Source organism: Ambystoma mexicanum, chromosome 10 (assembly GCF_040938575.1).
Source record: "Ambystoma mexicanum isolate Mex_15411 chromosome 10, UKY_AmexF1_1, whole genome shotgun sequence".
NCBI classification, from domain to species: Eukaryota; Metazoa; Chordata; class Amphibia; order Caudata; family Ambystomatidae; genus Ambystoma; species Ambystoma mexicanum.
Window position 1 is genome coordinate 277,018,973 of NC_090932.1, and position 26,372 is coordinate 277,045,344.

General features: G+C 45.3%; 1 protein-coding gene across 6 annotated transcripts in view; it reads right to left on the minus strand.

The window, feature by feature from the left end:
* Nucleotides 1-1,149: 1,149 nt before the first annotated feature.
* Nucleotides 1,150-26,372, minus strand: part of FAM168B (family with sequence similarity 168 member B) — a 270,782-nt gene continuing 245,559 nt past the window's right edge. For all 6 annotated transcript variants that reach the window (XM_069617841.1, XM_069617843.1, XM_069617842.1 and 3 more), the window contains exon 7: nt 1,150-5,419. The gene's annotated coding sequence lies outside the window, so the exon portion shown is untranslated. The remainder of the gene's footprint in view (nt 5,420-26,372) is intronic.

Genomic DNA, 26,372 nt, shown 5'->3' on the forward strand with positions numbered 1-26,372 from the left:
TTTTCTGGCGTAAATGCCTAAATTTCCCCAAAGCCCTTAAGATAGGATTTATTTGGGAATAACAAACTGCAATCATTAGAGATCATGGTATTGTGGAAATCAATAGCACTTTATAGAAAAACTAAGATAATTGAAACAAATTCACTGTTTGGAATCCTTACAGATGAAACCGATGAACATAAGACAACTCAAAATTGGTGCACAAAAATGTCCATCATAATGAGCGCCAGTTAAGTGAAGATTAGCTTGCAGCTAATCCTATGAAAATAAAAAGAAAGTTAGTTGAACAAGACTGGATAGAAACAGTGGAACCAAGAAACCGTGATTGGCATCGAACATCCATCGAAAGAAAAGCAAAAAAAGGGTATAAACAATTTACCCACATTCTTTAAGACATTTCCTTCGCCTTTCTATCGAGACTTGTTAGTACAAGAAAGATTAAATATTCTACATACAAAAGAAATAGCGCTGGATAACGCGAGAAGCAGCTGCCATTTTTGTGGAAATAAAGGAGCACTTGAAACGCTACGCCACTGGGTAACAGCCTGTCCGAACTTGGTCGCTTTACGAACTTTGTATCAGACGAAGATCCAACTAATTGCTCACACCGAACTTGATCAAAAGTGGTGGTGGGAATGGATAATCACAGGAGAAAGAACTACCTTGTGCCTAGAGGTGTTTAAACTCATTGAAGCAATTCTGTTGGAAATCAAAAAATCATCGACTCTTGCATTGGACTGAAGAAAACTTAGTTGTCCCTTTGAAAATCTCGCTATTTGTAAATAACTGGCTTATATATATTTTTCTTTTTTGCAATTTATTGATTGGCTGTTTGTGTGCCATTTCCTCTCTCTTTTTTAAGTCGAGGTGGAGGATTAGGAAAAAGAAGAAACAAATGTGAATGGTTAATTTAAATCTGTAATGCTAATGTAGAGCTTGATTATTTTATAATTGGAAACCAATAAAAAAAAAAATGTTCCGGTCGCAGAGCCGGGAAGCAAACAATCTTCTTTGATATAGAGTAGTGTAGCCTTATGAATTATGTATGAATGTATCAGAGTTGCAATATGGAAAGCCATTACATTAGCTTTAGGAAAACATTGACTATTCACTAACAAGACAAGTAAAGAGCACAAATTGCAACCACAATAAGCAACACAAGTCAATCTTTATTGAAAACTGAAGTTATTTTTACATAACAATTGTTGTTACAATAAACGTGCCTTAAAGAATTTAAATCTGAGCTCATCTACTAATTGGATCTCATAAAAAATAAAAGTATGAATTTACACATAATTGAACTGGCTCAGAATGTAATCTGGACTACATTTGCAGATGCAATTTATACCCAAAATGTAGAAGTGAAGCTTTAAAACTTTTTATCATTCTGGAAGACAACATTGACCTAAACATAAAAAAGTACCAATATAACTGCTTGTAAAACAGTGATCCCTGACCCCACAAAAAATGGTCACGAAAAGGAATCTTGCCTATTTAGTAGCAAAGGAGAACCATAACGGGACACCTTTTGTACTTGGGTTGCATGCAATCACCTTAATTTTTCTTCTAAGAACATGGGCTGCTGAGAGCACTACAATAAAAACACCAACAAATTCATCCTACTGAAACATCCCACAGGAGAGCGCTTAACCTTCTGCATTTTCTTTTTTGCTGGTGTCCAAAGCAAAACACATCAGTTCAGGAGAATAGGGATTTACGACTTGGATGTATATCAAAACAAGAAAGCACACTGCATTTTAATTAACTTAACGGTTTTCAAAAGGATAGGAGCCATAAATTAATTGTTTGCGCACTTAAGCAGCAGATTGGATTTACCAATAAAGCATGCACAACAGCACAAGGACACCCACCCTTGACAAACCATTTGCTCCCATCCAGAGTTCATAATATTTTGCCATTTAAGTAAACATTTCAAAATGCTGGATACATACTATTAATCCTGAAGTAAATGCAAAACCTTCCAAATGGCTGCCAATGTGCTCTATTCCATTTTAGCAAACTCCCAAATGAATTACTCATGAATTCACGAAACACACCCAACAGCCACCACATGTCTCTTGACTTGCTTACAGCAATAGGTTTTGGGCAAAGTTAAATGCTACTGAATGGTGAACTGCACTTCAAAGGTTTTGCTCCACGGCAGTAACTAACCAGTACGTACACTTTTCTGGGCCCTCTTGTACCAGATCAATCCCAAATGTGTCCAAAAGAAATGGGCACTTATTCAGGCCTACAACTCAATGGCCTGTTGTAGAAGAAAGCACCACTTACATGTTCAGAAAGATTCTCTGCACATGCACTCTCCATATCGAAAAGAGCCTGTGCAGTCTTCCTCAATATTTCATTTTTTTAAAAAAATGTTTTAAAGAAAATCCATTTGACCCATTTCAATACCTGGAAAATGCCAATGGGATATCGCTAGCACACTTATACATACATCGCTATACAAGGTCTGTTCTTGGGAGGTTTTTTCCAACAGAAAACCCTTTAAAAATGATCTAAGTGTCACCCAAGAACACTTCCCCTAGTCCCAAGATCCAGGATCATGGGCATCAGCAACAGCCATGGGTCACAAAAAGGGGATTTTTCTAAGAGCACCCATTTAACTTGAGAAGAAAAATGTCTAGTGGGTAGCATAGCGTATGTCCAATGTAACAGTTCCCCTTTATTGGCAACGGTCCATCTAGCAGGTTTCAACTCAATGGGCAGTGAGTAATTTAAGAAAATAAAAAATCACATCTTGCCTTCAGACAAATGGCAGGAGATCCAGGAGTTACACAATACCTCAAATGTACAACTACAAGAATGAGACATCTTGCCAATAATTCCCTTCTAAATTCTTGAAATATTTCTGGAAAACTTTGCCACAGATCACATGTCTGCATTAGGAATGTTCTTCAGGCTTTTAATCTACACAAGTGCTCACCGAATGCTTGCTGAGCCCTGTCCACGCAACACAAGTGGAGCAGCTTGAGGTAAAAAGAAGCTTGAAATTCTGGACTGTAAAGTCATATTGAGGGGAATAGGTAAATTGAATAGTGAATACTGGACCAATAATTACTTCCAGGAATTAAAATTCAAGAGCAACCCCGAACTAGTTCCACAAGAAATTATCCAAAGTACAAGACTGCTTTCTTTTTATGCAAGCCACAGCAACCACTCTCCCATGTCTCCACAATGATATTTTTTTTAACTATGCAGGGAAAAGGCCAACATGGATGCCTTCTTGACACATATCAGTTCATACAATGGACTTCATATTAAACGTTAAAGGGTGGAATACTTCGGGAATGAGAGGAAAGGTTAGGGGTTAAAGTGACTCAGGTGGAAATGGGGCTCCTCCATACAAAGTAATATGAAATTAACAGGACATATGAACAAGCAGTGCAGAATCAAATTGATTTGGGCGATTACCTCCTTGTTTATCGTAACCCCCGAACCTATAAGTGCTCACTAAAGCTTGTATGGTATTCCTACGCAATATTACAATTAAATTAAAAAAAGGCAGCATTAACTGGATGTTCTTCTGCTCTCGGTGATCTGTGCAAAACAATTCTCGTCGTCAAAAAAAATAAAAAAATAAAAGTGTAAAAAACAAATTAAAAAAAATCCTCAAGGGTGTTATTAGAAGTATGGTAAGCAATGAAACCAAGAAAGTGTTTTCAGGGTCACAAAGATACCTCCAGGAATCAGGAGGCCACAAGCATCAAGGCCTTTTAAGAATCAAGGCCTTGAAACAAATGCTGCATGAAAAACCAGAAAAATCTAAGCACCTTAATCGCACAACTTAAGTCACTTGCGAAGGGAGCAAGCAGGAATACTTTTTAAAAACTAAAACTAGTCATTATGAAATAGAAATTATTCTACCTCCACTTTGAAAAAAAAAGGTGACTAAATTCGGTTCTCAACTTAAGGATTTATTGCAGTTCTGGCAGACCAGAAATCAAAGGGTTGGTTGGATTGCATACTAATGAAAAGGAATTTAATCTCCACAAATCAGTTGAGTAACTTATTTTTTGTCGCAACAGTTTTCTTTCAACCTCCATATTTAATAGCAAACAGTCACTTCGATTCCCCCGACATCCCTGCAATATATAATAAGCATACGAAGACAAGATGAAGATAACAAGTCTTCAATTTCTGCAGCAGTCTCACTAATTCTTTTTAAGTGTAACGTGTGAAGTAATATCAAGCGGTTAAAAAAAAAATCTAAATGTGCATCACTAAGAACACTGCAAACAAATTGGAAAACCCATTTTTTTAAAATTCTAGTACTGGATACCCGCTACTATACCAGTTTGCCACTTCATATAACAAGGAAAACTTTGTTCCCCCCACCAATTTCTTACTTGAAGAAACTTACAGCACATGGATATATTTTAATCATGCATGGTATTTTGGCCATGTAAAAAGCCAACCATCTAGAGCACGCCCTGTAGGTATAACACTAGCTGTGCCAAATATCCTCCTAAATTAGGTCAAACACTTCACATTAGGCTCTCTTTGAAGGGTAGTTTGGAATGGGTTTGCTTATGAAAATGCCATTTTAGACAGTGACCACATGAATGACAATCAGTATGCACCCTTGGGTACACTAGCTCCCATCAGAACAGATTCTGGGATTCCTATGGAAGGATAGCATGGATACTCATGCAAATCTGCACAAATGTAGGTTAACAAGTCCACACACCACATTTACTTTCCACAACACGCCTCATTCAAATCCAAGGAAGATCAACATTGTAACACTGAATCCAGAGAACGCAAGAAAAGTACTGAACGGGAGGGAAACTGATGCTGCTTTTGTAACCCATCCTGGGATTCCTAATGCCACTTGTTGAGCATACTTGATATTTCAAAAGGAGCATGTGCGCCACAAAGGTGTGTGCCTTGCAACACCATTAACCAGAAATTGGTCGTGAAAATGTCCCAAAGTATGTTGCAGCTCTGAAAATGCAACTCATGTTAGGCTACAGTGCTAAAAACCTTGCATACAAAAAGTACATTGATACAAGGTTGTAAATACTTTAGTTCCTTTGGATTTTGCATATGATGGTTTTGCATCAGTCACCGCAGGTAGATTGAGCAAGCTTTATGTTGGTTTACATGCATTCAACTAGATATGGTCAGAATAAATTTATACTCCCTTTTTACCATTATAGTTAGCTAAAAAAATTGCAAGACAGTCCACAAAAACAGGATTTTGCTTTTAAGACTAATTGCTGGCGTTCCAAGATGTAAGATATGCAGCACTGGAAATTCTTCTGTGATCTGGAATTAGTAGTGTTTGGCAAAGTGTTGAAAGCATTCAGAAGTAAGTCCTGGCTGGAGGCAGGAGGGCTTCAGCACCAGCCGTTTGTTAAACCTCATTTGATTGCATATCTCCCATCTCTAAAACCTAAAAAGTGAGAAATATAAAGCAGGTTACCGTAGGTCATCAAAAAGCACACCTGCAAATAAATACTACATCTTTGTCCAATGAAGTGCCTGATCAAGGTGAGAATTGCATTGTGCATTAAGGGAAGATACTGTACACATTCCTTTTAATGGCACAGAAAGTGGGTGAAATCTAACATACTCCTTACTTTGCATCCTAAACTATAAAGCATTGGAAACAAAATCATTGGAACTTAAATCTGGTAGAAATTTGGTTCAAAGAAAATTCACAAACGCAGGAATTAAATAGCACTATCTGTAACACAGGAACCAGAGTCTCGCCGTGAATGAGGGGTGCTTAGCTTTAACCTGTTAATTTGGAAATTGACTGCAAGACAAGCCAACATTTTTTTTCCTTTACAGTGGTTCGATATGAAACTACTACTTACCCAGTTACCAGTGTTTCTGCTGCTTGCTTTTTAGAATCACATGGATTTGTACATTCCACCTTCCAGTGGCGTGGTTCAGAGTATTACCAGTAGTTTTTTCCCCATGGTAAACGTAGGCTTTTTTTTTTACCACTTAGCAAGCTCCGCCCACCTAGTGCCTTCCTGCTTGCCTCTTTCCTACTTAAGGAGCCCTCCAACCTCTTCCTATGCATACTGGGAGCAGGTGCAAGTGTATCTAGGTCACCTGGCCTAAGCCCAGCTCACCTGGTGCCTTCCTACCTGCCACTCTTTCACCACTTAGCAAGCCCCGCCCACCCTTCACCCTTTTCCTGTCCCCCTTACTTTCTTCTATGCACTTACTCTATCAGAATTGTCCCTGGACCTAATATGATAGCAACCTCGTCCGTTTCCTCCAACCTCCCATTACTGTTTTTTTTCCTCCCCACCCTCCCTCCAGCACCATTTGAAACGTCGCCATGCCTAGTATGATAGTCGCTTGTTTTGTTCCTCCCCTCCCTTTCTGCAATCCTCTCCCTCAACTTGTTTTCTCCGGCTCTCCAGAAATGTTGTCAGGCCTAGTACGGTAGTCGCCTGTCTGTTTCCATTTCCTTCCCACTCTCCCCCTCCCTTCCTCATCTCTCTTAGCTCTTGCACTATCTGAAATGTCATCAGGCCGAGTACGATAGTTACATTTCACATCCTTACTGTTCATGGCCTCTAAGAATGTAATTGTATTTTCCCTGGTTCCCTCCCTTGCCTTGAAGCGATTTGAAACACATTGTGTATAGGCGCTATATAAACGCATATTGACTGGGCCTTCCAGTCGTAGTATCCCTCGCATAGCTGTATAGGCTCCTACAATGCCCCTCGCTGCCTACTTTCAGACAGTTTTCCCATTTTTATTATATAGAGAGCAGGCTGTGTACAAGAAATTGTGCCATCTGATCTGCCTGCACAGGGCGATACGGTGGGTGGCATGCGATTCTAAACCGATACAATCACCACAAGAGTATTACTGAGTAACGATAACGATCATCTTCCAGGGCTTCTGAATTGGTTTGGATTCACGTGCTTTGCACAGACTAGATATGTTTGGGTGCATTTTATTTTAAGAGCACTTTTGCCAAAGTGCTTAATATGGTTGACAAAAAAACTGTATAATCATAGTTTGTAAAACATTGAAAGCAAATCAGCATGCAGTAGAGAAAGTGGGATCAGTTGCTGGAGAGGTCAGATAGACTGGGAGTTAGAAATTGTCTGAAAAATACATGAGGAGGGTAAGATTTCCCAGTGTTGAGGAGCAATTAAAGCAAAGGAACAGAACAGTGAGGGGGCACATAAAGGTTTAGGGACATAGTAGAAACGGATTCCGAGAAGGCAACACGTAAGGAGGCGAGGAGCGTGATAAGCAAGTAAAGTTAGAGGAGCTATACCAGGGAGACATTTAAAGACCATTGAAAGGAAGTGGAAAAGACAGACTGACTCAAAAGGAAGGAGCCATAGAAAACTGGGAAGGGGGCTGGAGAAACGAGGAGGAGAGAAGACGGACAGACGAGTTACAGATGGAGGGGAGCAAGGTGAGAGGCAGTGTTGAGATGGATTTCTAGAATCTGGCCTGGTGGAGAGAATTTAGTAGGCCACCCTAGTTATGATGAACAAGGAGCTTCAAGAGGTTAGTCAAAACCCAATGAAGGCATGTGGATGAGCAATCAAGGCTTGGTCTTGGGAGATTCAGTTGGGCAAGGAGACCTCAATGAGTACACATAGTATGGCACAAAAAAACCCCCCAAAAAACTCAAAGAAAATTAAAATAAAAGACAGTATAAAAATACAGTCTTATTTTAGGCCTTATGAGTACACCGGAAAGTTAACATTGGTATAATATCCAACAGGTAATATCACACAACAAAAAATACAAATCTATACAAAACCGCCATAAGTATACATCATATAACTCAAGCAAACCAGGTACGCAAGTAGGATGCAGTAAATGATGGGAGCCAAATTACAGGAGCAATACCCTAACCCGAGATGTCCAACCCCTAAAATGGATTGAGCCTTGTGCCCAAAAGTCAGGACTCAATGCAGTGTCTCAACAGTAAGAGTTCTTCCCACAAAGGATTCATTGGGCTTGTAGTGGTGATAGTTTCAAACTATTTCAAAGATGTGCAACAATTTACCCAAGAACAAAGTAAGGATTCTCCATTCTTCCAGATCCAAGGCTAACTCTGGGGCAGGATACCCGACCTAAGTCCACCCACCAGAGATGAACGGAGAAAGGAGACAAAGGGACTTGTTGCCAATGTTATCCTATGGAGGGCAGAGGGAGGTGGGTAAAGGAGGGCAGACACTGATGATGCTCAACTCCCGACTCTGATTTTCGCAGATGCCATTGTGGATCGTCGGGGCGCTTGATTTTCTGCCATTGGTTCCAGTGAGAAGTGCCCAGGAGTTGAAGGTTTGAGGATTCTTCTGGTCAGCTGGTAATGTAAGAGAAATGGAGAAATGCAAAATCCTACTATGCAGACCTCTCTATGACACTTCACAGGCTGGAAGGAAGGAGAATTCTAGCAACAATCACTGTTCACAGGCGACAGCAGGCGTCCTTCGATTCGTGGTCAGAGCAGGGTTCCTGTGAAGGAGAGAAACAAATTTGGGGAGAAGGCGACGGTTAGGGAGAACTTCATTTCTGTGCCAATTCCCTTTAACGTAAGCTACCTCCAGCTCTTTTGCTGGACTCAGGGCTTTTTAATTTTAACTCCTGAGAAAGTGGGACTGTCACTTGTGTTTCACTGTTTAATGGTAAACTCCATAAGCATCTGCTTTGGCACCTTTTGTGCAGTGCCACTGAGAAGTCCCTTGAACTTCTCAACGTTGAACTACATTCTTTGGGTGAACTACGGGTCCCAAGAATAGTAAGGACACTCCTGTTTTACTTACCCTTTTTTTGTGGGTCCAGCATACACCACCCTATGTGGAGTGCTGGGGGGCTACATAGTAACTTCTTTATCCCACTTCTCATGTAACATTCTGTTACACCAACTTGAATGGCTGGTGGCAGTGTCTTATTTTTACTACCTTGTGCCATGCATCGGCAGGCCGAGTCCTCCGCTGCAGTACAGCAACCAAGGGGGACCAGTTTCTCTAAATGGCAGCAGTCTTTTTGACATTTCTCTGTCAGTTCCTTCTAGGCTTTTATTATGTTTAAATCGGGTTCGAGTCCTTTGCACAATTTGCCTTTGGCGGGCTTCAGCCATGAAGCATGCCCAGGCTCCAGTGTGTCTGGAAAAGCAGGAAGTGAGGGAGGGTCCCGAAACGTCCCCATCCCTAAACCAGTTACGATTAATCGGCTGGCTCGCTGTCAAAGAGAACAGTCACCCTGCTGGGTGATTGACAGCCTAGGGTTTTGAATGAATGGGAACTGCTTAAAAAGGTGAGGTTTTTGGGACTAGAGGCAGAGCCGACCACTGGAGGACAACCGACAGAAGACGTGAAGAGACGCCAGCAGCACCTTCAAGTGCCAGGTGAAGCCCTGCAGCTTTGCTGACCCCCCGTTTTAGTTCGACTGGTTAGACCTGTATGGGACGACTTTGGGCTGATGGGACCAACTATCCTTGAGACAAGCTTCATTTTGGCGCAACCCCGATTGCTATGACTTTCTAAGGCGGCAGAATCCCAATGCCTGGGAACCCCTGAACATCGAGTGCATGGTCTTCTGATGTGCGAATCTGACCAAAACTTCATGGGCGGGCATCCAGAGGACCCTACAGAAGCTGGAAATCTTCATTCAGAGTCTCCTCACCAGAGTCCAGGACCGAGGGATCAAGTAACATCTAACCAGAGCTGGTCGTCCTTTGGCACCAAGAAAAAGGATCCAAAACACAAAACCCATGTCACTGCATCCTCCAGAGAAATCCTCACGTATGTCTTCTCTGTACCCTCTCCAGACCTATGGACTTCTCATCTCTACTCTCCCCTTTCTCATCCTCTCCAATTAATGGTGGCACCCTGCATCATTAATGTCTACCACACTGGCACTATCCTGATTCAGGGTCTTCAGGCCAACCATTCTCTTTGATCGGATCCTGCCATCTTCCATAAACTTTCTTCCTTCTCCTGCCTCTCCCCTCCTTCCCGTGTCCCCTCCCACCTCTGACTTAAGTACCACACCCCTGTACTCCACCTCAGAAAACCTTCAAAGGCAGCGCTAGTCTCCACCTGGTGACAATGCCCGCTCATCCATCAAACACTCCGACATCTGCCGCCTCCTTAAAGACACCTAGACATTTTCGCTCTTACTGAGACATAGTTCAATGCCAGCTCAGTCAGAATAGAGCAACAGCTCCACCCTGGAAGCCTAGCCCACTTCTAGACAATCATGCTACATTTGTTCCCAAATTGTATTGTATGATATTCAGATTGCATTGAATGTGCACTGTAAGGATTACAATACTCCTTAGAGTCCCCCCCCTACCATACGAGACTCTAGAACATAGTTGGACTTCGTCTCAAGCACAAACTTAGCCTTAACCACCTTAACATACTCCTAGTGAGGACCAGACCGTGATAGTATAGTTTCAACCGCCCTGCCCTTTCTGAGAGACCTACATAGACAGCCACTGAACTTTGTTCTACACCCCCAACAACTGTACGCCCAGCACCCCACCCTCCCCTGGACAACGCTCCAAGGAGACAAACCAACCTACCTGGAGAACTGACAGCACAAAAAGCGCCCCAGCCTACCAACATAAGAATAAAGTACAGTACTGCCACCAGAAGACACTGCAGCCAGCCACTCAACCGGCACCTCCGCACATAGCACCAAAATGCCCCGGACCAGGAAGGGACGCCGAGAAAGGACAAGGCCGAACAGGACACAGACACACAAACCCAACCTACCACCAAAGCAACAACCGAAAATAGAGGAAAAATGCCAAAAACCCAACCAACCAGAACAATCTTCCAAAGGGAAAAATACATATCTCACATCCTACCTCACAACAACCCCTGAACCAGGCCACCCCAACGACACAGACATCAAGACACACAAAGAACAGCCGGAGACAACCAGAGAAAAGACAGGACCCAAGAAGAGTGTGGATAAACTCCGACCCCATACATCACAAGAACAGAAGGACACCCTCAACACCTACACCACACCGGACAAAACAAAGCCAAAGATCTAACATCCAAAAACCCAAACATCAACCTAACTGACCAATTCAATGAAGAAGCAGCCTCCATGGACCTTCAACTAAACGGCATAGAGAAGCACTGCCATTGAACAGCCAAGCTTTCAATCTAAGACTGCGTCGATGAAGATGCAGCCTCCGCTGATCCTCATCCACCACCCAACAATAAAGATGCAGCCTTTCGCTGATCCTCATCCACCCCCAATCAACGCCAATAACGATGCACTGCAACCAAACGACCACAAACTCCAACAAGGAACAACAAGCAAAACACCACCAAAAAGATCCACTGCAACCTCATCAATGCAAGGTCAATGTCCAAACATGCCACAGAAATATACAATCTGCTCTGCGACGGAGGGCTCGACATCTGTTTGTAACAGAAACATGGCTAGACAACTACAAGATCATCCTCAACTGCTGCCTGAATACTTCAAATGCGTCCAAGCAAATACAAAAACCAAAAGAGGAGGGGGCTGGCAATCATTCACAAGGAACACCTGGATATCAACTTGGAAGACCAACTAAACATTGATAAATGCAAATCCTTAATCATACTTCTAACAGTAAGCCCCAAAACAAACCTTAAATTCATACTAATATATAGAACACCAACCTACGATGCAACCTTCGTAGACTCCTTCAAAGAAGCAATCACCTTCCTAGCCATCAAACACAATCACCAGATAGTCCTTGGAGACTTCAACATCTGGTTTGAACAAGAAACCACGACCATACAAAAATTGCTAACCAGCCAACTAGCAGCAATGAATCTGCAACAACTAGTGAAAGGAGCAACCCACTCGGCAGGGCACACACTTGACGCAATATTCGCAAACCAACTACTCCTCACCATGGCACCCCCAATTCAAATACCCTGGAGCAACTATCTCATCATCCCCTTTGTAATCAAAATGACCACCCCAACAAACAATCAACCAGACAGAACACCATGAAACGAAAATGGAGAACCATCAAAAACTAATTGAACTCCTGGAGCTTAGCAAACCACACCAAACATTCATGGAAGAAAATGACCTGGACAAAAAAGTAGCCCTGCTGCATTCCTGGATTATAACTACTATAGACAACATCGCCAAAGAAAAACCCTTCACTCCTTCTCAAACACGCAATTGCAAAATGGTTCACCCCACTACTTAGCACCATGAAAAGGAAAAACCGAAGACTAGAACTTGATTGGAGAAAACAAAATGACGATGCGAAAAAAACTGAAATTCCTACAACACAACCACGCATACAAAAAAGAAATACAAAAAACAAAGAGGAAACACTACGACAACCAAATCTTCAAAGCACCAAACACACAAAAAACTTTCAAAATCATAAACGAAATCAAAAACCCTCTGGGATGTAACACACCAACTCTGTCCACGAAACTATGCAAAGACCTTGCTGACCACTTCAAAACCAAAATCACCAGCATCCAACAAACCATACAAAGCAGACTGACTGATCGGACAACGATCCCCATCTACACCCAGGAGGAACATCCAAACAAACTACGAGGCTTTCCAGAAATCAGTGGAGACATTCGTCAAACATGTGAATGAAAGCCACACAGGGTCTCCTGAAGACCCCTGCCCACCAGATATATACACAAATCTATTTTTAAACGAGGAACGCCCCTGGAATATCACAGGACCATCCTCAAACTTACCATCGCAACTAGGAAAGTGCCACAAGCCTTCAAAACTGCATACATTAGGCCACTACTCAAAGATACAGCGGAAAACCTAGAGGACCTCTCCAACATCCCGTACACAGCCTAACTGCTCGAAACAAATATACAAAACGGCCCAAGACTTCATAGAAGAGCACAGCCTACTAGACCAAGCTGGCTTCAGACCAATGAGAGGAACGTAATCAGCTCTACTCTCAATATGGGACAATCTAAAAATGAATGCAGACTGACAACAGCACTGCCTTGATACTCCCAGACCCATCAGCAGCATTCGACACAGTTAACCACGACACCCTCATAACGAGATAAGGACTGGGAAGAACAGACACTGCCTTACTATGGATCACATTTTTCCTAACAAACAGAACGGAAACCGTATGGATGAAACCCTTCAAATCTAGCCAGAGAGTTCAACCTGTGGAGTACCACAAGGATCCTCCTTCTCCCCGCTACTATTCAACATCTACCTGTATCTACTCATCAGAATCATCAAAAGCCACCGGCTACGCCTACGATACACAATCTTAAAATACAAGACTACACAGAAATAAACTCGATGCTAGACAACTGCCTCCGGGATGAATTCCTCTGGATGAACTCCAACTGCCTCAAAATCAACCCAGGCAAAACAGAAATAATGATTGTTGCAAAAAATGGAGGAGAAAACCACTTCATCCCTTGGCCAAGAGAACTAGGGACAACCCCGGCACCCTCGCCGATTGTAAAAAACCTGGGGGTCCTGATCGACAGTAATGTCACGCTAGAGCGACAAGTAACGGCCCTTCTCAAGAAAAGTTTCTTCCTACTGCGAGCGGCAAAGAGGATCCTACCATTCCTATTGTTCGCCAACAAAACCACCATCATCGCCCTAGTCATGTCCCGAGTAGACTACGCCAACAGCCTTTACTTGGGCATGCCGGAACGACTAAACTAAAACGCATTCATAACGCAGCAGCCAGACTCCTTCTGAAGCTACCCCGAAGAGAACACACCACACCAGCGCTGAAAGCACTACATTGAATACCAATAAAATAACTAATAAAATTCAAAACAATGTGCATCACTGTAATGCTCACCTGGTATCCACAGGGATGTCACTCAGCCTGTTCTGACCTCTTACGACCTCGAACCCTTCCCTGGAGTCTACTCGACTGGAGACTGGGCCTTGTTTTCTTGGAAAGTGTGCTTTCCGTCCTGCTTTCAGCGCAGGGGTGCGTTGATTGATGCAGGCTCGTTGCTGCCTAGTTAATTCACTGGCAACAGTCTGACAGTTAAGTATAATGAGTCTTTTGAACAGTTCTCTAACTTCGTTCCTTTCCTTCCTTAGAGGATGGCGACGTGCTGCTGAGATGAGTAGCGCTGAAGGCGAGTGAGCGTGATTCGACCCTTTCGTATTTGTATTGAACTGAATTCTTTGTGTCTTTTAGGTGCTGCGACGTTTTCAGCGTGGATGCTGGTAATGACGAAGAAATGCGGCGAGTAAGCACGGTATGCAGCGCCTCTAGATGTTTCCACGCTAACCTGGAGTGTCTTTTCCCTCTTGCAGATGGATGAGAAGTTCCGGAGACAGAGTTCCCCCAGAGAGGCTGAGATTCAGGAAAGCATTTGAAGCTCGTACAGTCTTTAAAAAATAAGCGAAGATTTGCTGAATGCTTACTAATGCCTTTTTTCTGTTCTTTTCCCTTTTCCTTAGGAACCACTGAAGATGCCCGCAGAACAGAAGGAGCGATGAATGATGGGCAGAAGCGCCGCAAGGTAAGGCTATTCCTAACAGTGTTCTTGAAGATGCTGAGCGCAGAAGAAGGATGCAGGCCTTCTGGAGACCAATCCAAACACAGTGAGTGTCACGCTGCAGGTGCAGAAAACAAAGCGTGTTTCTCAGCCTGGGCGTGGCTTAAATAGTCTCTGGGTATCCCAGGTGTCTCTGGGCTGAACCACACCCAAAAGACTAGACTGCACATGCAGTTCTGGGAACCAAAATATGTGGGGGCATCCATCTTGTCCCCATCAATGCACTAACCCAATGTTATCCTATGGGAGTGAGTAAGTCAGGTGCCACAAGCGCCAAGTCTGACTCCAAGTGGGTCTTTGGAGGGATGGAGAGGCCCTTGAGGGCCATGTAGGTGATTGTGGCCTGGCTCCAGCCTGACATCTTAGAGGGCTGGGGACATGAGGGGCAGGAATCCTGACAATCACGCACAGAGGTGTACACAACGAAGGTGCTGAGTTCCTGAGAGACAAACTGCGTCTACATCAACCAACAAGAACGCTCAGATCAAACATTGACATCTGTCTGGAACCGAAACCCTACAACAAAAGAAAACTTGGAGGATCCTCCTTCTCTCACCAAGCCCCCAAAAGCTGGAAACAACCTTCCGAAGTACATACGTAACACAAGAAACCACCTACTGTTCAGGAAAATACTCAAAACCTGGCTTTTCACGTCATAACTAGAAAGACCAGCCACAGGGGCGCACACACCCAAAACATCTATGAACGTAGAGAGAGAGACCCGGATCCACACCAAGCAATCAATGGGGTAAAACCCTGGGAGACAACCACAATACAACCAAAGACCATATACATAGCAAGACAAAGACAGAAACGCTAGGATGAATCACCAAGAGGACCACAACCTTAAACTATAACCATTCCCAACAGACCTAGGGACAACAGACTAGGGAAATGAAGGACTACACCTCGAGCACCAATCCAGTAGGTAAGAAAGGAACAAGTTACTTACCTGTGACTGTTCTCCAGCATGGGTCTGGCATGGATTCACATGCTCATGAATATTCCCCGTCAGGCTGGGAATCCTCGGTAAAGAAAAAAATCAGTTTCAGTTTCTGAACAGTCTTTCTCCTAATAACCAATCACTGGTCTCTGGGTCATACTGCCCCCAGCCAATGACTGCCCTCTGCCTATGCCCCTCCTCTGGCAGCCATCTTCAGATTTGGTAGCACGTAAAGTGGCAGTAGGACCAAGAGAAGAGCTGCAGAGGGGTAGCATGTGAATCCATGCCAGACCCATGCTGGAGAACAACAGTTACAGGTAAGTAACTTGTTCCTTCTCCAGCATGGGGTCTGGCATGATTCACATGCTCATGAATACAAGAATACATAGCAGTACACATGCACAACCACGGGAGGTGGCAAGGCTCAACATTAAGCATTTCATCGACTCAACATTAAGCATCTCTTACCTCCACACCAGGCTCACCTTCAAGCGAACAGGTTGCGCAGCACTGCCTGGCCGACACTGGACTCCTCCCTGGAATCCCAGTCGACGCAGTAGAATCTTGTGAAGGTGTATGACGACCTCCACATAGCAGCCCTGCAGATGTCCAGCACGGGCACACCAGACAGGAACGCCGTGGTAGCAGCCATCGCTCTGGTCGAATGGGCTCTCGGACGGCCGGGCAACAGTCGGTTTGCCAACCGATGACAGTGCATGATGCAGTCGGAGAGCCATCTGGAAATGGAAGCCTTCGAGAGAGCCTTCCCTTGGTTCACAGGTCCAAAGTTCACAAACAGTTGTGATGTCCTCCGAAAACTCTTCGTTCGGTCCCACGTAGAACTTCAGCGCTCTAGCTACATCCAGCAAGTGCAAAGTCCTCTCGGCCGGCGACGGGAAAAAGACTGGTAACACCAAGGTCTCGTTGAGATGGAAGTCCGACGACACCTTGGGCATGAAGGAGGGGTGCATCCTCAGCACGACCCTCATATCATGAAAGGTCAGGTATGGAGGCTTGCAGGATAGTGCCTATATCCCTCCCACGCGTGGAGGCGAGTTTTGGCGAGTTTCACTTCTTGGAAGATTCCAGAAGATCTTTGAAGCCCACCCCGCGTGGACATGCCCCAGGACAAAGGAAACGCAACACCCCGATCCAAGCTTTTCAGGAGCTGCCCTGGATGCGGATTACAAAATGTTTTCAAGGAAGATGAGCACTCTCGGTGCCTCTACTGCCTTCACGACGACAAATCGCACGTGGAAAAGGTCTGTGCATTTTGTAAGAATGTCTGAACGGACAATGAGAAATCGTCGTACTCTACTGACCAACTGGCTGGAGGGGTAGAGCCCAGCAACAGATGAGAAGTAGTCTGAGCAGTCTTCTAAGATCTTTGAGGGCGCTTTGGCGATGGGGGCCCAAGAGAGGGCAAAGCACTGCAAGTCCGCGGGCACCGGGAGCGCAGATGCGTTGGTTTCTTTGGCTGCCAGGCAGGGCGCGATGTCACCGACGCCATCAACCACGAGCCAATGCTCTGGCTCGGGGAAAGGAGTCGGAGAACCCGAGTAAGCTTCGGGAGAAGTCCCGGTCGATCCAGACAGTGGCAGCCGAGGGGTAGCGAGGCAGCGACCCCTCCCCCACCCCCCCCCCCCATGTGAAGGCCTCAGGTGTGCCCAAAGCCGCAAAGGCCCTGATTCACCCGGCTAACGCCTCGATCAAGGGAGTCGTGGCAGCCCTGGTGAAGCCTGCGGAGGCTATCCCAGTGGAGACTACCTCCGGGCCTAGAGTTTCCCTGCCACCACAGAGGGAAATCTCTTTTCAGCCTATCGATAAGACCCCTGTGAAGCCATGGGTGGAGGAAGAGGGGGGGGGCACAGTAGACATTATGGACACAGATACCTCTGAAGTTGAGCTGGCTGGTGTCGCAAAGATCATGGTCAACTGGATGTAGCTAGAGCGCTGAAGTTCTACATGGACCGAACAAAGATTTTTCGGAGGACATCACAGCTGTTTGTGAACTTTGGACCTGTGAACCAAGGGAAGGCTCTCTCGAAGGCTTCCATTTCCAGATGGCTCTGCGGCTGCATAATAGACGGTCATCGGTTGGCAAACCGACCGTCCGAGAGCCCATTCGATCAGAGCGGTCGCTGCTACCACAGCGTTCTTGTCTGGTGTGCCCCTGCTGGACATCTGCAGGGCTGCTACGTGGAGGTCGACGCACACCTTCACAAGATTCTACTGCATCGACTGGGATTCCAGGGAGGAGTCCAGGGGGGCGGCCAAGCAGTGCTGCGCAACCTGTTCGCTTAAGGTGAGCCTGCTGAGGAGGTAAGAAATACTTAATGGTGAGCCTTTGCCACCTCCCGTGGTTGTGCATGTGTGTACTGCTATTGTATTCTTATATCCATGAGCATGTGAATCCATGCCAGACCCCATGCTGGAGAAGGAACAAGTTACTTACCTGTAACTGTTGTTCTCCAGCATGGGTCTGGCATGGATTCACATGCGAACCCTCCCTCCTACCCCTCTGCGGCTCTTCACTTGGTCATACTGCCACTTTACATGCTACCAAATCTGATGGCTGCCAGAGGCGGGGCTTAGGGAGAGGGCAGTCATTGGCTGGGGGCAGTATGACCCAGAGACCAGTGATTGGTTACTGGTGTGAAAGAAAGATCAGAAACGAAACCGATACTGATTTTTTCTTTACCGAGGATTCCCGGCCTGACGATGGGGAATATTCATGAGCATGTGAATCCATGCCAGACCCCATGCTGGAGAATAGAGATTACCAACCCAGTCCCACACCCGAAGAAAGGTTCAGACGCACCTATCAATCCAAGCAATACTCACTATGATACAGCGGGGTCAGCGCAGCACCAACAAAGCGAGTCGGCCCATGAGGAACCGGTATCAATCAAATCAATCGGGCTAAAACTGAATCAGAAAGTACCTAAATCAAGACACACCCTACTAACCCAACCCTCAATTTTCTGCATACGTAAACCACACAACCATCTCTCACCCAGCAATCCGTACGCACTTTACCACACCGCATCAACACATAATCACCTTCAGCACTCGAGGTCTCGCCCGATCCAATACTAGCACCAAAGCCCAGCACTCTTTGTATACCGAGCTGAAGCTGCCAACAGGACATCACTTCTCCCACTCTCCTGCTCCCCCCTCCTCCAGACTAACCGTACCAGTCGTTCCTGTTTACAGATCTGCCAGAGCGCCTGGGGACAAATTCCGTTGGTGACAGTGCGCTATATAAGTACCTTTAACATAACATCTCCCCCAGGTCACCCCTCTCTTGGTCCGACCACTTCTCTCCTCCCACCTGGGTCCCTATGGCCTTGCGACCACTCCTCCAAAATCCCTGCAAACCTTGTTCACGAACATCCGTCCGATGAAACGAGTGTCAGCTGCTGCCTTAACTTCCACCTTTGCCCCCCCACTTTCTCTCCCAACGCAGACTATCACTGACACTGCTCCCAGCAACTGCCACCTGTCCATCACCAACACCCTTGACAATCTTGCCCCAGTCATGAGGATCTGCTTGAAACCAGCCTCCAAGCGCAACACTTGGTACGACTCCAAACTTGCAGACCTGAAGCGAAAGTGCAGAACGGAAGAGGCAAACCTCAGACTCATCCTCTGAAACTGGCCTGCCACCTGCTCCAAAGGCAATACAGGCTATCCGTGCCAAGAAAAGGTTGCACATTCAGGTACAGGTATCTGGCGCAGCAAACACGGCTGAACGTTCCAAAATCTGCAGGGAACTTGCTAAGGCTTCCGCAGTATCCTCCTCAGGCCCTCTAGCGCATTCACCCCTCACTTCAGCAGCAAAAATCATGACATCCCAAACAGCCTCGTCGCACTCTCGCAACCCATCCCGAACCCCCTTGGCCACTCACCCGTCTCCTCCTTTGCCCTTGTCTCACCGGAAAACGTCTCGAGAGTTGTCCGCTCCATGAAGGTCTTTTCCAAACAGGTTTGCACTTGCTCATCCAGAAATATTAAGGACAACATTGGCTCTCGCTCCTGCACTCTCTGATCTCCAACCACTCTTTGCTACAGGTTCTCCCCCCACCCCTCCTCCCTCAAGCACTCCTGTGTGCCCCTCCTTAAAAAACAGTCAGCAGACCCTTCCTGTCCCGCCAACTATCACCCTATCTCTATCAACCCCCAAGGGGGGGTAGGGGGGGGCTGTTGAGAGAACAGCTGGAGAAGTTGCCCCTGTGGCCCTGTCCCAACTCAACTCTGAACATATTGGCAGTCTCCACCTCCACCAATCTGTATTCCAAGCATCCAGAGGCATGAAAACTGCTCTTCCGAACACCTGTGCTTGCTTCCCTGGATTCCAAATCCCTGCTGTCCTCATCCTTCTTGAGCTCTCCTCTGCATTTGACACAATCAACCACTCCATCCTCATACAATGGATCCATGACAACCTTGGTATTCCGAAGCAGGCACTGGACTGGCTGACCTCCTTAAGTGACCGCTCCTCCCAAGTCATCCTGAGCACCTTTCCCACTTTTCTCCACCTCTGGTGTCCTCCAAGGCTATATTCTCTAGCCTTGGCTCTAACATCTAACTTACTCAGCTGGCACTCCTCTCCTTCTCCCCCAACTTCCAGTGTTATGCGGACGACAACCCCAACCCTCTTGCACCTTCCAACCATCCAGGTCTGGTGCACTTCCAATGATCTCTGCCTCAATGTCAGCAAAACGGACATCCTGATTGGGACCCCTCCACCTGACTTCTTCCCTTCACTCTGGCCTTCTTCCATGGACTCTCCCCCTGCTCCCTCTTCGGAAGCCAGAAATCTCCCTCCTCACGAAACTCATTGGCCTCAAGCCCAAGGACCACATCTCTCCTGCCCTTAAAAGTCTTCACTGGCTCCCAGTTTCACTGATTTAATTCAAATCCCTCTATCAATGACAGGGCTGTCTGGGGCCAGGGACTACACTATCTGCAAATATTCGCCCACTAGACCTCTACGCTTCTCTGGCACCAACTCCTTGTGTGTAAAGCGTTTCGCTAAACAGAGGGCAAGAGGTCTATCACTTTCCTCAGCTAGCTCCCTTCTTTGGAACAGCCTCCCTCTTCATTTTGAGCAGGAAGGACTTTCTTAAATTCCGGAAGATCCTGAAGACACTGCCATGTACTACCTCCTTCCCTCCCCATCTCCCTCGCTAATCTCACTGTCGCTTGTTTGGTGTTCAGGCCCCTTATGCATCTTCGGGGGTCCCAGACCTCCCACACCGAATCGCCCGAGCTTTAGTCTGTCCTCCGCACTTGCCTCGGCTCACCCTCGACCATTGGAGGCTCGCACTTACCTTACATTACCTGTTGCTCACCCATGAGCACCAAAGCATGTATCCCATTCCTCTCCCTTCCAAACTTGCACATTCCGAAAACACTCACAAGATATAGTAAGTTCGTCCACCCACCCCACTGTATTTAATATTTGTATTTTAATTGTTTCCCATCCCTTGTCCCCTCCCTGTGGACGCTTTGAACCAGTTTTTACTTCCTGTATAAGCACCCAACAAGCTAACAATAAATACAATAAATTCAAATAGCCATTAGTTGGGTCAGGGAACTACTGGTTTCACATCCACTGCAGAAGCAAACTTTTTTGCACAAAGGATGTGGAGTCCCCAAACCTCTTTCTGGGCCACACTCTAAGGCGCACCACCGACCTCCCCCCCCGAACGCCAGAGCTTTCCCGGGTAAATGCATGACCTTATAAGGACTTTCCTAACCTGAGCAGGCAGAAGGCCAATCTACAATAAGGCCAAAGAATAAGCGAAAATCTGGTAACAAGGCTATTTTATGGCACTAGCATTCGCAGTAAATGTTCATGTGCATACCAAAAATAATGCAGAAACAGTAACATTGTATCTGCTGCCAACAGCTTGTATTTAGGCACATATTAAAGTAACGTAAAATCCTCTGTGCAAAAAGATAGGGTGATACAAAAGTATCCCCTTTGCATTGCAAGATGAGTATGAAATGTAAAAAATACAAGAAGTCAAAAGGGAAACAGTTTCCAAGTACATAAGCCCCATAACAAGTGAGGAAGGGGCAAGGAAAGTGAGCCACTCTGGGGAACTGTGGATATAACGGAGGTCAACCTGTGGCGATTAGCCACTTTATCTAAAGCGTACCCGATAAGACAACATAGGAATGCTGAAGAGGCAGTCATCTTGTTTAGGACAGTCCATTTAAGAGCTTATAATGGTAGATTTTAGGGGGGAGGCTCCTGCAGTCCCAACTTTTGTTAATTCCCGGTGCTCAGGTAAGCTTTATAATATTCTTGTGAACTTGGAAATTTGGAACTCTGAAAGATTTTCATGTTACAACCAGAATCGAGAGCGACCATCACCCGTTCGTGCCTGGTTTCATTTGGCGCCATGGATAAATATTAACTGCATTATAGACCATCGTCAGGCTGGGTTTTGCAAAGGCCCGAGTACGGTGGATCAGAGCCTTAGGCTGCGCCGAATAGTTGACAAATATGCTGTACTTTGGAAAACAGTCTATGAGGTCTTTCAAGGCATAAATAAGTTCTGCAAAATTGATTAGTCAAAATCTCTAGATGAATACATTTTGATTAGCAATCCAACCTAAATGGTTAGCAATTTTTGTATCCATGTTTTCAATAGGAAAGGATGTTAATTGGAACAAGACCTCAATAAAGATGCAACAGTTTGTGTGTGTAGTCTTTATTTTAATACAAAGATAGTTAAACGTTTGCCACTTTTGTCATAAAGGTATTCAGCGAGAAGCAATTGGTTGGTTTAAAAACGGGAAACACATTAAGAGATCTCTGGCTGGCACGTGTGCGTTATCGCCTTGCTTTTTCAGCCTATCGCCATGGGCTTAATGCTGCTGTATTTTCTGGTTCCCAAGCACTATGTTTCGTGTTTCGATTGCTTTGTGTTTAGATTCCTCTGTGTACCATGTGTTGCCCAATCACAATTTCCTTCTCAGATTCTGTGCTTTCTCATCTTAGAGGTGGGATTTACCACATCCAATAGCAGAGGAGAGCGATGATGCACTTGGCTCTCTCATCAGCCTGCATGAAATTTGTGTAAATTGCCGCTCCATTTTAATAGGAGCTGTTCAATAACTGGTTACAGCAGTTTGTGTGTTTGGGAGTCATTCCTATTTGCTACACTTGCTTATGTCTCTACATTGTTGTGCTGGGTGACTACATGAGCTGGAAAATGGGTTCAAAGGTTTTTCCCATGGGCGGCAGGTATACATGGCAATATGCAAATTATAGAATCTTCTTGAGCAAAAAGAACATTGTCCATATCCCGCATGGAAAACTACAAGTCCCAGGATACAAAATAAAGCAACACTAAAATAAGCTGTTGGGTTACCTGGGTATAGAGACTGTCACAAATTTCAGCTTGCATGATGTTGACATTTGACTAAACAAAAAGTGTGTGCATGTCAATCTGCTAAACATAGCAACAAATCTATAAAGGAGAAATTCAGTTAATCATTAATTCTGCTGGAAGCAGGCCGATGTAGGAGGAAATAGGTGCTGTGAGTGCGTCACTTGGAAATGTCTTAAGTGGCTAATTACCTAATCATGCCGAGAAGACAGGACTTGTCACTGCAAAGCCTCATTTTTTGGCTGCACAGCTCAGACGCTGTTTATCTTTTGCATTTTGTTTTGCTCACTGGTTGTGAAAGGGAGTCCCTGCAGCGACATCCCAAGAATTTCTAAAGACTGGGGAGGGAGCAGAGATTAACATCAATTAGTCTATGAATGGTGTTGCCACCTTGTGGCAGGGAGCCTCACTTTGGCTCTACACATTTTGCCCGACTGATCAGACTTAAATGGGTCATGCCATATATTGAAGTTTTTATATAGTTGCTAGGTCTCCTGGACCCATCTTTGCAGTGGTTACTCAGTGGTTACTATCTTGGAACAGATACAGATGGGCATCTTTATGAGCCTGAAGATGCCTGCTTTCTTTCTCGCAGTTAACATACATTTGTGTCATGTGTAAGCCATAATAATTCTAATTTCTCATAGCATCAGCAAATATGTAATGAAGGGCATTCCATGCTCCAATGTCAGACCCATTGCAGTGTTGTTCCAGTGCGAGTTGTAACAAAAGCTCTACAGTGTATGGTGATCTTGGGAGCCCTGTCTCCTGTGTCTTTTAAAACACCCTGTACCTATGGAGTGATTAGCACACAACCTGCACGCATAATTCTTGTCCTTCATATACAGAAGTTCCTTAGGTCGTCCATACCCACACAGCATGGGCAGTGGCCCTCACCTAAGCGGCTAGGGAGGAGCATGTCCGTGCTGAGGCCTTCGTGAATTGGCCTGCTTGTCCTCTGCCCTCAAACCTGCCAGGCCCACAATGTAGAGCAGGAGGTGCACATATGCGGCAGCTGTCGTGTGCTCCTCTGCAAATGCTTTCCAGTGCCAGCAGCCTTTGGCGTCCGGGTTGGGAACATGTATGGAAACCATGTTTCTGTCCAGTCCAAGAGGGGGCCTCTTCCTTGCCTGCACACTGCAGGCTCCAAACATCACTTTACAATTAGTAATGCAGCCTAGCACTGGCTCTACAAATCATGTCACACTCAGCAACAAAATGCAAATCGCTATTAAATCGCAAATTGCGATGGCACCTATGTTATGCCTGGTCTTTGTCGACATAAAGACCGTTTTGAAACCATCCCCAGGCAGCGCCTCTGGGAGGCTTTGAGGGGGCTCGAGATTCCTATAGCCCTCTTGAATTCGATCCAAAGCCTCTATACGGGAAATACGGCTGGGGTGCGCTGGGTGATGGATGATAGAACGACAGAAAGGTTCAAAGTGGAGAAGGGTGCGAAACACGGGTGTGTATTGGCCCCCTTGTTTTCTATTTTTATAAATTGGGTTAAAGAACTTGCCATACAGTCGTACGCAGCAACCCTGGCAGTTGACAAAATTCCAGTATTGATGTTTGCGGGCGATTCCCCGACTCTGGTTGGTGTTCGCAGCCAACTGGACACTTGATTCTGCAAGACAAATGGCTTGGCGCTAAATGTGTCAAAGACCAAATCAATGGTTTTTAATACTAACCGCAGGAGGGCAGGCAGACGCCTCACTGACCCTGGATGAAAGCGAAGTTGAGCAAGTAGCTTTCCACAACTATCTGGGGTCAGGGTAATGGCCTCTGTCAGTTCTATGCAATTGGAAAAAGCATGGATTGCCTTAACAAGGCATAGTGGCGCTTTGGCTAGGTTCACTAGGGAACATGGGGATGGCGCGGTCAGTTTCCTTGGAAGCCTTTAAGGCCCAGGTGAGTCAGGCTGCTATTTAAGGGGCATAACTATGGGGGCATGCAGAGATTCACTGCTAGCAGTGGAGAAGGGATTTTTCGAAGAACATTCTTTGTCCACCATCCAGTGCGCCCAATATGTTACGTTTTGTATGAGACATGGTTACTTGGTACTGAGTCCATTTGTTGGCTGCGCCCTGTATTGTACTGGGTTCGGTTGTGGGCTAAACCCAACAGTCAAATTCAGGGAAGCATGGACTGATGCGATAGCACAGCAGGGTGGTTCGACCTTGCAGTGGGTGATGCACGCGAAAGACTACTTTAGAGGCCCTTGATCTCCGGCCACTCTGGTCTAACCCAAGCTCCATAACCACCCAGTGGAAGGAAATAGTAAAGCGGGTCGCTCATGATGAATTTCAAAGCGAAGTAGTCGCGAAGGCGTCTGGTTCCTCATCGGTGGCACGCTATTTAAATTTCAAACCATCAGTAGGGTACGAGGATTACCTGGATTATGTGAACCTGAAGAACGAGCGATCCGTCTACATACAATTCCGTTTTAGTATTCTCCCAATAGCATCAGTAGGACATAGATGGCAGAGCGATGTTTCCTCTACATGACCTATGTGCAGTGGGGCTATGGAGGACTTTGAACTTTTTTGGTAATGTGCCCAGTTACACTGCCTTTAATAAAACACTTACTAAAGTCAATGGGGTGGCTGCGTAACTGCAGAAGAGTGGGTGAGGTAATTAATGCAGTAGATAAACCAGCAGTTTTTGCAAACAGCAAGTAGCTAGGTGGGCTTGGCTTAACCACCGTGGGCAAACGTCAATGTTATTCATTTGCGATGCTGCGAGTTTAATCTCCTCCCTTGTGGTGTTCCGCCTGACATTTGTCGTTTTGTTTCCTTTTTCTTTCTATTGACCTAGGTGGCCGGCATTGACGCGGACACGTTTTTATGATTGTTGATTTTTAACTTAAGGGTTTATTTTTTCCTTTTATTAGTGTTCGTGTCAAGCATCTGTATTTGTTTAGGAGTCTTTTTTAACTTGTTCTTAACTTTGTTGTAATGCATTATTCCATGTGCTAAACTGATTCATTAGAATGTCTTACATATTCTTTTATTACTGTGGCTTTTATGACCTTATGGTCGAAATAAAGCCTTCAAGCAACAGAGTTAGGACAGAATCAAACCAGAGCAAAAAGAATGGTGTCATATAGGAGACTATAGCAGAAAAGTTGCAAAATCTTTCCTAACGGAGGAAGGCAGAAGTAGGGCTGATCAGAAATATATGGGAAAACATGAGGTTATAGGTTTGGTGGCGTAAAAAGAAAGATGGGGCAGGCACAGCGAGCACAGCAGGAGGATCGTGCAGTATTTAAATGTGGAAAGGAGGAGGAGATGAAGGGAATGGGAGGGACAATGGCAGAATAGAGAGGGGACGTGAGGGGTAAAGGAATAGAGTAAGCAGGAAAGAGGACCTCTGTTTTGGAGCCGTTGAGGTGAAGGAAAGGAGGACATCCATTGCTGAATAGCAGAGACACAGACTTAAAATGATGCATTAAGTAAAAGGTGAAGAAAGATTTGAGTGCCATCTGCA